The sequence below is a fragment of the Camellia sinensis genome, chromosome 2 (genome assembly GCF_055761805.1).
Source record: "Camellia sinensis isolate YWXY chromosome 2, ASM5576180v1, whole genome shotgun sequence".
NCBI classification, from domain to species: Eukaryota; Viridiplantae; Streptophyta; class Magnoliopsida; order Ericales; family Theaceae; genus Camellia; species Camellia sinensis.
In genome coordinates, this window is record NC_138962.1 from 61,803,902 (window position 1) to 61,818,189 (window position 14,288).

Consider the following 14,288-nt stretch of genomic DNA (forward strand, 5'->3'; position numbering starts at 1 on the left):
TTTAGAGAGAGAGAGGGCTGCAGAAAGTGATATGAAACCCTAATTTACAGACTGATATAGCATAGTCCCCTCGAGCGTGAAATACACTTTCCCGTAAGCAATTTCGAATGCATTTTGCATTTTTGCTTTCGACCCCCGTAAGTTGATCGGGTCAAAGTCGGGATCGCTACACTACCTCCCCGTGTCAGGATTAGGTAATTTGCGCGCCTATTATCTTCCTTGGATGTGGTAGCCGTTTCTCAGGCTCCCTCTCCGGAATCGAACCCTAATTCTCCGTTACCCGTCACCATCATAGTAGGCCACTATCCTACCATCGAAAATTGATAGGGCAGAAATTTGAATGATGTGTCGCTGGCACAAAGGTCGTGCGATCCATCGAGTTATCATGAATCATCACAGCAACGGGCATAACCTGTGTCGACCTTTTATCTAATAAATGCATCCCTCTGGAAATCAGGGTTTGTTGCACGTATTAGCTCTAGAATTACTATGGTTATCCGAGTAGCAAATACCATCAAACAAACTATAATTGATTTAATGTGCCATTCGCAGTTTCACAGTCTGAATTAGTTCCTGTTTTAATGGAGAAAATTTTCAAGTTTTGAACAAGTTATTTTCGAGTTTTAGTTACAGGCGGTAAAAATTGTAAAATTTTTCAATTTCAATTTTTTTGTTGCTGAAATGAATCATGCTTTAAACCTGTAAAATTTTACAATTTCATAATATGTTTTCCAATTTGAATAATAAGGACAAATGCTTAATAGAATCGTGCTTTGAAACTGTAACATTTTACAGTTTCAAAATTTGATCAATATTGGGGATTATTTGTTTAAACCCTATAAAAATTGAAAAATAATATATGTTTTTTCTCATTGTTGCTGTTTGTTGACGTTATTTTTTTTTCTTTTCAATTTATCAATATTTAGCAGTGGATATATGACAAGACTATAAAAAAATAAAGTTAGGAATAAGTATATTCGAGAATGGGTATGAGTAATACCAATAAAAGATAAGTTGAGAGAGAATAGAATGAAATGGTTTGGTCATATTCAACGGAGACCAACAGAGGCAGCAGTGAAGAAATGCGACACAATGACGGTTGATAGTAGTATTAGGGGAAGGGGTAGACTTAGATTGATGTGGACTAATGTAGTAAATAGAGATATGAATCTTTTTAATTTGACTAACGAAATGGCCTTGGATAGAATTAAGTGGAGATGAAGGATACATACAGCCGACCCCCTTTGATGGGACTTAAGACTTGATTCGGTTTGGTTAGTTTATCAATATTTAGCACATTTTGCTATGTTTTTTCACTATAATTTCTCCATTTATTCCTTTTTTTCGACAATATTTTAGACATTCCAATAAGTCTTTGACGATGTTCTTGACGTCCAGGAAACATTCTAGACATTCTGGCGACTTCTGGTGACATTCAGAATACTTCGGCGATACTCCAATGACTTTTCGTTGATGTTAAATATTTGAGCGAGTCTCCAGTGATCGTCTGATGGAAGTCCGGTGGTGGTGAGATATAAAAATGAATTTTTTGATAACAATTAAAAATATATAGAATTAACTGATACAAGTGTTTTGTTTTAAAATTAGATAGGTTTTGAACTTTGTGTATGACGTGCCTCTTATTTTTAGTTCTTTTGGAAGATAAAACAATAAGTTGATCGAGGCCTAAAATATATATGTATATATATTTGTGTACTTTATGTAAAAGCTATATCTACACTTTAAGGGGTTAGTCTAATATTTTAGATTCAAAACTTCCTAAGTGTAAATAATTTTTTAAGATCAATTCATACGAATTTTTCCTGTAAAAAAAAAAAAAAAAAAACTCTATCTAGACGATTATTTTGATCTCTCCACTAATAAGAGTTTTTTATTTTATTTTATTTTATTATTTTAAGAATCTTTTTTAATGAAATTTTCATTGATCCTCTCAACATATAGCATTAATAAAGGTAAAAGGAAATTCAGTGGTGCTACATGTTATTGATCGCATTTATTATACAAGTTACAAATACTTAAAACTATACAAATGATGCTACATCATCTGTTAGTACATTAGTGTGTACATTAATTGGTATATATATCATTATTCAAGGAAATTACATCTACACCTTGAAGTTTGTCTTAACACAAATACTGTCTTGACAGTCTGAAAATCACATTTATGATCTCATTATAATTTGAACATTGCATTAATTATTTGTTGGCTTATCTAATACCATTGAATAATACTATATGTATTAATTAATGTACTAACTAACATTAATAATTAATTTGTTTAATGAATCATAATGGTGACATGGACAAGTTAAGTCTTGTTTGTAAAATTAACAATCTTTACACAACATCTCTCTTTTCAATTTGCTTATCATGGACTATTTTTATTTTATTTTTGTTACTTTATTTTTTAGTAGAAGCAACAATGAAGGTTTTTTTTTTTTTTTTTTAATTTTTTTATTATCACTCTACGTTTGATGAAATGTGTTAGAGAGTATCAACCAAAAATGTCACTGGCAAAGTAAGAGAGATGAATTGTGAAAAAAATGGTGATCTAGAGAAGTAGTTTCATTGGTTAAAAAAAAAAGAGAAGTTTCATGTCTAGTCCGTCTGAAAGAGATGACAAAAAAGGGCATCAAAGTCATTTTAATTTTTATATCAAATGGATTAAATGACAAACTTTGATAGAAGGTAATTATAATTTTTAAAATGTGAAAAATGTATATGTATTAAAGCTAAATCTAAGAGTATCTCCAACCGTTCATTTCTTTTTTTACCAAATTTGAGTAAAAAATAGGTTGTTTTCTCAATTTGATATGGCTTCTTCCAACGGTGAGCATCAAACCTGTCGAACAAAATATATGCGGAATTGAGAGAAGGGTTGACTAGTTGGTCGACCGTTAAGACTATTTTTTTTTTTTTTTAATCTGTTTGAACCTTTCGACCTGTTTGAACCTACCTATTTGAAAGGGAACCAGTCGACCGGCTGGTTGACCGGTTGGTCTCCCCCAACGGTAATGCACAGTAAAGTAGTGAAATCTGGAGCCTGTTCTCACTTTGATGAATTTTTTGTTCCATTCTCATTTTGATACCAATTTACTGAAACTATTGGAGCTCCAAAAAGTGACTTTTTCATCAAATTTCAAATCTGATGCAAGGTTTGGTTCACCGTTAGAAATAGCCAAAGGAATTGTAGTTGTAATTTATTAGAGTTGAATAAATTTAGAACATTCTCATATACATACTTTTGAAAATGATGTCTTATATGTATCTTAATTATACTATTTTTTTTAATCTCGTGTTGTGTTTAATTATAATATTTTTTAATTATAATTCAGAAAATATTTATATCATTTTATTTTTTTAGTTATAAAGTCGATAAGCTTTTCTAAAAAAAAAATTATTACAAAAAATAAGAATATATTGGGATATTTTTTAATTATTCATTTTATTTATTTTTAGTTAGAATGTGGATTAGTTTTTCTAAAAAAAAAAAATTATTGAAAAAAATAAGAATATATTGGGACAGAGCAACCGCTTTGCTCACTTGATAGGTATGCTGAAGCTACAGTGCAGAAAATGCAGAATTGGATTTCATTAAAAATCATGGCGAAACTGTTGATTAGCAATCTCTTCTTCTACACAAATAACAATGGCATGCGATCAAGCTGCATATTACTGATGAACTCGATTCAAATTCATAGAATTGTCATTTACTTGCAAACCAGGATCGTTGAAAGCATACGAAAATGGATCAAATTTCTTGATATACCCATTGGTCCAATTTACTAGTCAAATTCATGATATGCCCACCACTCCCAAGTTCGAAGCCCCAGGATTCTCTACTTTTCGATTCCAAACCCTCTGTCTCTCTTATTAATATCTAAACCCTAACCAGAGATCTCGTGGGTTGCGCTGGATTCTGGAACCTCGATAGCCTAGTTCAGCACTGGGTTCGTTGGTAAGTGTGTTACTACCGAAACCCTAGTTTTTTTTTTTTTTTTCTCTCCTTAAACTATCAATTTCATCTTATTAGTAAGTTTTTTATTTCAAAAAAACAAACAAGTGATTTCAAAATTTGAACAATTTAATGGGTGTAATTTGTTCAAAATAGTAAAAACAATGAGTGTTATCATTGCTATAAGCTTTATTGATGGCTTTTATTATAAATGAAATCTTTTCTACTCTTGTCATGGAGTTAATTTAACTGTGTCTAATTGTCAAATGTTCTGATTTTCAGGGATTGTCTAGAATCTTATCATGTTGAGTGTGTGGGGAAAGATGAGTCATTTGTTGAGTCTGGAAACAGCTGGACTTGCAGTAAGTCACTCATTTATGTGTGATTTGATTTTCTTTTTTTCTATGACATTACATTATTATTATTTTTTATTTTTATGAAATCTCCATTTTTAAGTAAAAGCATGGAACCAATTGCTATGTGTGTGGCATGGATGAAATCTAAAGACTCATCATGACACAACGAAATACACAGGGACTAGATATCGTTCTAGTAGACGAAAGGGGCTCTCAAATCCACGAGAAAAATAGAACTTTGAATCCACAAGGCAGAGAAATATTATTGAATGAATGAATAAAAGTTGTATAAAAGTTCTCTTTGCCACGAGACTTACATAGCTATTTATAATAAATTAAACCTAATACTTATAAGAAAAGTAATTCTAAAATAAACTAGGAAACTTAAATCAATACAAATTAGGAAACCTAAGAGAATAGGAAACTAGAATTCTAAACTATTTAAAATCCTAGTCAAAATCTAATTCCAAAATAATAAAATTAAGAAATATAATAATTCTAAAATATTTATACTAAATTACAAGAATCCTAATAATATATCAAAAATATTAAAACTAAAAAATATAAAAATTCTTAAAATCTTGTCCTACATCAGACTGTTCTTCTTTGAATGAACTCGTCCTCGAGCTCATATTAGAGATCTGCCGTCGTCCATCCCAAATAAAAAGATACTTGGAATATTTCAGTTGTTTGTCCCTCTTCCGAACATTATATGCCGACTTCAACTAGTTGACAAGATCAATTAGACAAGTATTGAAAATTAAATTAGAATGCTTGATACCAAGAAAATCAACCAAATTTACTTCATATAGAACTTGAATGCTCTCTTGATGTTGCACCATCCCAGATTCAATTGATCCTTCAATTATCAACCTTGGAATATCAAGTGTAGCATCAACCAATTTTTTTGTTGCACACGTTGTATTATCTCTTCTTCTATTTTCTCTTTGTTACTGGGCTCAATCAGATCTTCTTCTTCCTTAATAATTTTATGATTTGTTTGTAAAACTTTCTCCCTAATATTCAAATTACCATGTGTTGATGCATTATCAACACTCGAACAAGACCTTGTATCTTCTTCATTAGTTTTACAAACAATCTCACCACAAATAATATTTGGATCTCAATTCTTTTCTTTCACAAGTACAATTTCATTGCAAATTTTTATCAACTCCATAGAAGTATCTTGATTTGTATATGACAATATATCTTCATGATCATGAAAGTAAAATTTTGTTGCTAAAAACTTTTTCATTGTTAACCATGAATGAAATTTGTCTTTACCTTTGCAAACTCGATAATCTTGTAACCCATTCCACCACTTCAATGCAATTTTATCAAGTTTGTAGGATGCAAATATAACCTTCTTTTCATGAGGAATCTTCATGAATTCAAAGAAATTTTCAAGATCAAGCAACCAATCAAGAAAATCTTCTTTTTGAAACTTACTTGAACCGTTAAAATATGAAATTTCTGCAAAATAACGTAAGCTAACAGGTTGGCCTCGGGTGAATCCTCCGGCACAGTTGCTGTCAACTGTTGGTTGCCTTTGGTTGCGAAGTTCATGCACCTCTAGCCGATGTTCCTCAATCGCATCCCATATGGCTACCACCCTACGATCAACGTCAATAGGGATTGTATGTGCTCCATTGTCTTCTGTAATTGAGCTAGGCGAATCCATGCTCTGATACCACTTGACACAGCGGAATACACGGGGACTAGATATCGTTCTAGTAGACGAAAGGGGCTCTCGAATCCACGAGAAAAATAGAACCTTGAATCCATAAGGCAGAGAAATATTATTGAATGAATGAATAAAAATTGTACAAAAGTTCTCTTTGCCATGAGGCTTACATAACTATTTATAATAAACTAAATCTAATACTTGTAGAAAAAGTAATTCTAAAATAAATTAGGAAACTTAAATCAATACAAATTAGGAACCCTAAGAGAATAGGAAACTAGAATTTTAAACTATTTAAAATCCTAGTCAAAATCTAATTCCAAAATAATAAAATTAAAAAAGAAACATAATAATTCTAAAATATTTATACTAAATTACAAGAATCCTAATAATATATCAAAAATATTAAAACTAAAAAATATAAAAATTCTTAAAATCTTGTCTTGAAAATCTTGTCCTACATCACATCAGTTAACATGCAATGCCAAGATGTATTTCAATTACGTTTTTTCGATGATCTTAAAGTTTCCTATCTTCCATATAACTTGGTCAGGAAAAAAAAGAAAGAAAAGTACTGAATGTTTATGAAAACCCTGTTTGCCCGTTATCTGTGATCAATTAAATATGTTATAGAATTTTATAATAATTGAAATTGACAAATAATACTTGTTTTGCAATGGATTTAAATAATATTTAACATGCTTAATTTATGATCCTGAGTCTCCTGATGACTCAATGTGAGTATCATCTCTATTGCGAGTTTTATTAGTCTGTGCACACATTGTCCAAAACTCTGCTCTTTGTTTTTATGTTCTTAGTTTCTTATCTTATTTTCATTGTGATGGATGAAAAATTGTAAGAGTATGCCAAGTGAATCCCATTTTCTATTTCAGAGTGGCATTCTTGCTTCATTTGCCGTAAGAGTTCAAAATTCCATTGCTTTTGCTGTCTAAAAGCTGTGTGCGAACACTGCATCGCTACTGCAGAGTTTGCACGTGTTAGAAGGAACAAAGGGTTCTGTAATCACTACTTAAAATTTGCACTACTTCAGGAAGAGAATATGGATGTCGACTCTGATGGGGTATGATACTATCTAAGAAGACTTGCAAATTACATTCTTGAAATTCTGTTAATTTTCCTTTGCGTTGCAAAATGATTTCTTTCATTATTAGTAGGTTCTTTTATTTGGTTTGAGACTCTCTCTTTGTTGTGAAGAAAGAAACCCCTTGACGGAAATCTCTACGACATACTATTTTTCAAAAGGTTAGCTGCCTTGCTCAACTCATGATACATTAGATGGAACATATAACTCTATTTAGCATTATGAATATATTATCAATTTTAGTCTCTGTTACAATGATAGGAATGCAAGATTAGGAATGAAATTACATTACTAAGAATGATATGCCTGTTAATGAGATTTATAGTCTTAATTTCTTCTAGTTATTGGGCAGCATGCTTTTTTCAAATGTAGGTACAACATATGAAAATAGTTTCTTTATTTGAAGTGCTTAGGTTGCTCAACATGACAACATAAATTTTGCTTTTGTAAGCATTAAAACTTAAAAGAATAGCAATGACATAAATTGTATAATACAAAATAATAATTATTAGGGCTACTAAAGAGTCCTACTATGGCTGATAAAAAAGTCTTTCTATAATTTATGTCTTAACATAATTTTTTTGATTTAGATCCATTCATGAAATTTAGATTTATTGCTTCATATTTAGATTAGTCTTAATATAGATGATATTTTGGTATATATCATTTGTATGTAATATGTACGTGTAATATTAGAAAGATTTTATATTTTGTATTTGGTTTCAAACTAAGATTCCAGTCTTTCTTTATCTTTTACTGAATGAGATTTTGGAGAAACCCGATTCACACCAAGTCCAGTCTATTTATTAGCTTAATTTCTTACCTAAATATTTTTGCTTGAAATACATTGATGATTTTGTTGAATTGTTTCAAAAGATTAAGTTGTTAGGAAATGAGTCTAACAATGTATATCAAATTAACACTCCCTTGCATGTGCGACTTTGTCTCGCACATGGACTAACAATAGATTGAGAGAACATGGTGTGCAAGTAGAATTGAGTGCACAATAGAATTACTATGTTACATGGACTCTTCTATTTCCTGCAAAGTATATGTGTCCATGGGATATGACAAGGATAAGGGTGTGTAATTTGTGTCCAACACTCGTACCTAATTTAGACCCTTTTTAAAAAGCGGATGCAACCATTACGTAACAGCGTTATGTAACAGTTGTAGTGGTTACAACCACCTGTTACGGACGTTATGGCGGTGTGAAATTCACAACCGTAATGGCCGCCACCATTACGTAAAGGCCATAACGGCCGTTATATTGTCGCCACAGCACCATTACAGCCGTTACGATTGTTATTTTTATTTTTTTTTTTTCCATTTTTGTATGTAATGCTATTTTCTCTTTTTTTTTTTTGTACATAGAACTTCAGTAAAAATTTATACATGTTTATACATGTTTTGTTTTTTCGTTGTAACCAAAAAAATTTTTTTATACATGTTTTGAATGTCCAATCTTCAAGTTCTACATGATTTTTATACTTCTTCACATAATTATATTTGAATATTAATTTATATCTATTTCCCTTCTGTTAAATTTATTGAACAAAATTTAGATTTCATGTTATATACTTTTACATTATTATGTTGACATTTTTTATTTTGAACTTATGTTTATGAGACTATTATTTTTAATATTAAGGTCTAGTTTGGGAAGATTGAAAAAAGACAAAAAGTCAAAAAGTCACTATCCTATTTAAGTCACATCATCTTATTTAAGTCACATCACCTCTCTAATACATCACTTCAAACCCAACCCAAACCCAACCCATATTTCATAAAAAGTAAAAAAGTGCACTTATTTTTAGTCTTCCCAAACTAGGCCTAAACATACTTCATTTTTTTTCTTAATAAATTGAAAGTTATCCATAAATATAATTAGTAAATCATAGAAAATTAAATAAATCTAACAATAGTAGCTACTTAAAACTAATATAGAAATTAGGATATATATTAGATCATGTTTTAAAACTAAACAAAAATTCTAAAAATCATTTTGAACAATAGTATCTTGGTATGTTTTTCTAAAGTTGTGTAAAGAATTAAAAAATTCACGGTCTCGGTTATTGCCACCATTACGCTATGGCCGTAACACCTCGCAACCACGTCAACGCTGTCATTACCGTTATAGTAACCTCCACCGTTATTTAAATCCTTGAGAATAAACTCACATTTATTAAAAAAGAAACATTTATAACTTCTAATATAGATAAGAGATAAAAAATCCCACTTTTTTTCTAAACGTTATTCAATTTTAAGTACATTTTTACATAATTTTTATCTAATAATATTATATAATATGTAATCTCTATTATCAGAACCTTATGATTCGTGATTTGATTCATAGTTTTTGCAAAATCGATACGAATCTATGGGTGAATCTCTTTTGGAAGTGAATCTATAATCGATTCACGATTCGATTCACTTTTTACTATTTATGCAATTCTTGAAACAATCATGTCCAATATATTTTTAATTATTTTTTTCTTCATCTTTTTGATAAAAATGACATGATACAACTTCTAATAGCATTTAGTACCAAAATAACTAATACATTTACATGATTTGTTGTTATTTTAGTGATCATGGAGTTTCTAATATGATCTAATCAGATTCAGTCAGACCCAATATATTTTTAATCTTCTCATTTGTTTCCTTAAAAAATCATAATATATTTTCTTTAAGATTAAATAACTTATACCAGGAATTATCTATTTCTATTTTATTAAATTAAATATAGTTGAATATTACATAAGTGAGATCAATTGTACCTTTTAAAATGTTTTAGGCTTTAAAATAAAAGATCCTAAATAATTCTATTATTTGGTCATTATTACTTGGAAAAATATGTATGCTTATTGTCTAAATATCAATATTGTTGTTAAGTTATTGTTACTTTGAAAATTGAGACTTTGTCTTTACTTACTATCGTTATTAAGAATGGTTAATGAGAAATATCTAAAAAAAGAAAAATGTAAGATGGTGATTTTACATAGGAACCTTTGTTAACTTATTAAACTATGTGACCATAATCCAAAACAACGTTTTTATTGATTTAAGTCTAAACATGTCATATTCATAAAATATATTTAACATCCAAGGGTGCAAATATATTTTTATAAGTAATTTAGAAAAAGTGACCGAATTTTTACGATTCACGATTCGATTCGATTCGATTCGATTCACAATTCGGTATGAGGCTATTTCGATTCACGATTCGAATCCTGATTTGACAACTATGTATGTAATAACCCCAAGGGTTTGGCATGGTGAATGAGTCCTGGGACTTGGGGTTTGCTCCCTCTAAGGTCTCAGGTTCGACTCCCTTCGTCAGCAAAACTCTTGGGGCTATAGACCACAGGGGATAAACCTGTTTCAGAAAGCTTGTTTGGACTGTACAGACTTCCGTAAGTCGGCTGAGAATACCCTACATATCAAAACAATAAAAAAAAAAAAATTATATAATATGTAATATGTGTGTTCATAACAATTCTTCATACCCGTATCCTATTTTGGATACGTATCCCAATATCTTAAGATTTAAATTTATAAAGGTTTGACATTTGGACATGCACTCGTATTCAATACTCGTACCCAAGTCCATATAATGTACGTACACAATGACAAAAATAACGAGGGTGACAAACTAGAACCCCAAACCTCTTGGAATTAGAGCTTTGATATTATGTTGAATAGTCTCAAAAGCATAAGGTGTTAGGAAATGAACCCACGCATATTAAGCGTACAAATTTATTTTTAATCACACTTTTTTTTTTTTTTTTTAATATAGATTGACTATTTTTAATCACACTTTTATGAAGATATAATTATTTTAGTGGCAATTATCACTATTAGCTTACAGTGCTAAAACATTTGACAAAGCAAATATGGTTGGGTACAATTGAACCCAACCATATTTAATGTTATGTTTAGTTATTCTCACACTTGACCTAACAATATTTGCTATGGCAATAGGGCCATTCTTGTAATTGTTCAGACAAAATTTATGTAATATGTATTTAAGATTTTATAAAATTTGATTTTTACATTTAGGGTAAATTACACTGACACTTCCTGAGGTTTTTGTTTAATGCAAATTCTCCTCTCACATTTGAAAAATTACATTCCCCTCCCTGAGGTTTGTAATCTCATTACAAATTACCCCATGGATTGCTGATGTCATGCCCTAAAATTTTCAAAATAACCATCTTGCCCTTTTTATGATATATTTTGTATAAATTTTTATATATGAATATAATTTTTCATTTTTGTTTCCATCATTATATCTAGATTAGATCCATTTAATCTAGATATATTTAAAAAGTATAAAATTTGTACCAAAAAAAAAAGCGTTGAATACAACAAAATAAGATAATGTATTGAATTTTTGTATATATATATACATATTTGTATTTATTGAATTTAAAAAAAAAATGCACAAAATATTATGCTTCTTAAGTATATCTAGATTAGGTGTATCTAAAATTTTTTTTAAAAAAAAGTTACTTAAAATATTAAAAAAAATCAGTAAAAATAAAAAAATTCAATTTTTTGTATGAGTTAAACCAAAGAAGATGATTATTATTTCTCTTGAAATGACATGAACAAAATATCTGCATTATTTTATAAGTATAAAGGTTAAGGGGCAAATATGTTATTTTAATCTGATAGGGGGTAAGTATAATTTTTTAAATGTGAGGGGAGATCTGTATTAAACAGAAACCTCAGAGAGTGTCAGTGTAATTTACCCTTACATTTATGTACTTAAAAAGATGGCCATAAGATATTCTCATCGTAATGCACGTTAGCATGGTGATGCCAATTTTGGTTTTAGCTAACAATTTGTTACTAATTTTAGGGCTTGTTTGAGAATTGGCTATTTTAATTAGTTTTTGAACTTTTAACGAAAAGATGTATAAAAAAGTAGAAAAAGTGATGTGACAATTTATAGCGACTTTTTGACTTTTTGGCCAAAAATCTATCATCCCAAACAAGGCCTTATTTTTCTTGTACTTATTTTGTACTGTAAGTAGAATTGACGAAAGGTTACATTAATAATGAAAGTGTGAAAACAGAGAAGATAGAAGATGGATAAGGTTATAAGAAAATAGGAGACTATGAGAACACTAGGGTTATTTCCCTTAAGTCCTTGTATTTATACTTATATATGGGAGATTACAAAACTAACCTCTTGGCTAATACATAACCAACATTCCCTCACCCTGAGTTATCAACAAAAACATAACCAACATTCGCCCTCAAAATAGGGCAAAGATATTGTGCATGCCCAACAAAGTAAAACTGAATATAAGTTAAGAGTATGATAAAACAACACACTAGACCTTAGTTGAATGAAGCAGGGGAGGGGGTGGAACCGCTTATGTATCTTATATATAATATAAATTCATTTATAATATAAAAACTTTTTTTACTTATTTATTTGTTTATTTATTTGTGTGTATGTTTTGATATATATCTTAAAATATGGATAATATTGAGCTTTTAATTAATATTTTTTTTATGTATTTATTAATAAATATTAGTTTAAGCTTTTAAGAGGGTGAAACTATTTATCTTGTTTGTTATAAGTATATATATATATATATATATATATATTTTTAGGTAAACCCCAAGGGGTTGGCCTTGCGGGTGTAGCGTGGGGCTTGGGGGTGTGCTTCCTCCAAGTTTCAAGTTCAATTCCCATTAGGTGCTATCAACTCCTTGGGGTCACGCTTTGCACGGGTCCTGAGATTAGTCGAGGTGCGCGTAAGTTGGCTTAAACATCCAGTCATCAAAAAATATATATATGTTTCTAAGTAAATATGTAAACAGCCAATCAGACAATAAATACATTATTTAAATAAAACAAAATTAGAAACTATTTTTTAGCGAGAGAGTAACTTCATTAAATGAAAAATAGTGAGAAGAGTGAATTTCTGCCTATATACAAGATGTAGCCAATAAATACACATTTAATGTCAATTAGAAAAGAGTCATAATAGACTCTCCGAGAAAAATATAAATCTTGTTAAATGAGAGGCATCTTTCTACCTATGACTAGGGTTTTGCCGTAAGAAAGGAAAGAAATGAAAACTTATTATAGGAGTAAGAGGTGTCAAGTGGAACCCTAGAATTTAGGAGATTTTGTTTCTGAATTAATTTTTTTCTCGTTCTGTTTTAATAATCTTGTTAGTCTTATATACATGCGGAGATTGTGGAACATAAATGTCATCTTTGAATGAATAATAATTGATTTTGACAGAGCATGATTTTCTGAGAAAACCTAGGGTGGGTTGTGCCGTTTGAGTTCTTGGTTCTACACCATTTTGGTATTAGAGCAAACTTGCAATCCGTCACCATCAAGTCACACCTTCGCTGCCTCTTCTACAATCCTGAACCAGCCACCGGAAACCTTCACCACCTCGCCATTGTGCTGCCGACGACTGCCTTTGCAAAATCCTTTGTGGACAGCATTGTTTCCTTGCATCGCTTCTCATCGCGACCTCCACTGCGTTATTTATCAATGTCTCAGCGAAACCCGGTCAGTTCATTGGTTGCTGCCGCCGCCTTGTCTTCTAACAGTTGACTCTGAATATCATCATCACCATCATAGTTATTCCTTCAATAGTGAAGGAGAAAACCAGCGTAAAGAAGTGAAAGGATTATACAGCGTATAACCTGAACCCCTAAGGACCAACCTATTCCCTATAACCCTAAACCCGACCCATATTTATAAACCTCGACTCATTAACTCAGCCCAATCTAATAAAAAATAAAAATAAAATAAAAAAACCTACCAGCTCAACTCCTCACAGCAACCCAAAAGCCCAAATACTCCTACTCAATCATATCTTTAGGAAGCCAATAACCTGACGCCTCTTACGCCTTCATTCCTTTCCTTTCCTTTCTTTCTTGGTCCCCATCAGAAAGATTGAAGAATAGAGGAGATGGTTCAGATCTGAAGACCCAACAATGCAGCGAATTCAAGCAATCTTCAAAATCTGAGACCACTAATCCAATCACAACCAGGTTTTCTTCTATCAATCTTTTTCTTTCAGTCTTTCTTCTCTATTTTATTGTTTCCCCCTTGTTTTTATACCAAATAATCTCTTCTTGTCTCTGTTTTATCAGTCATTTCAGTCAAAAAGAAAAAAAGTTTCT

At 30.6% G+C, this 14,288-nt stretch overlaps 1 protein-coding gene across 7 annotated transcripts in view; it reads left to right on the top strand.

Moving 5' to 3' along the window:
* Nucleotides 1-3,557: 3,557 nt before the first annotated feature.
* Nucleotides 3,558-14,288, top strand: part of LOC114281595 (uncharacterized protein At5g08430) — a 32,244-nt gene continuing 21,513 nt past the window's right edge. For 2 of the 7 annotated variants that reach the window (XM_082914580.1, XM_082914581.1), the window contains exons 1-4: nucleotides 3,559-3,979; nucleotides 4,259-4,338; nucleotides 6,910-7,097; nucleotides 7,192-7,279. The gene's annotated coding sequence lies outside the window, so the exon portion shown is untranslated. Of the gene's footprint in view, nucleotides 3,980-4,258; nucleotides 4,339-6,909; nucleotides 7,098-7,188; nucleotides 7,280-13,332; nucleotides 14,157-14,288 lie in introns of those variants that run through there. The other 5 variants (XM_082914584.1, XM_082914585.1, XM_082914586.1 and 2 more) reach the window with 4 other exon arrangements.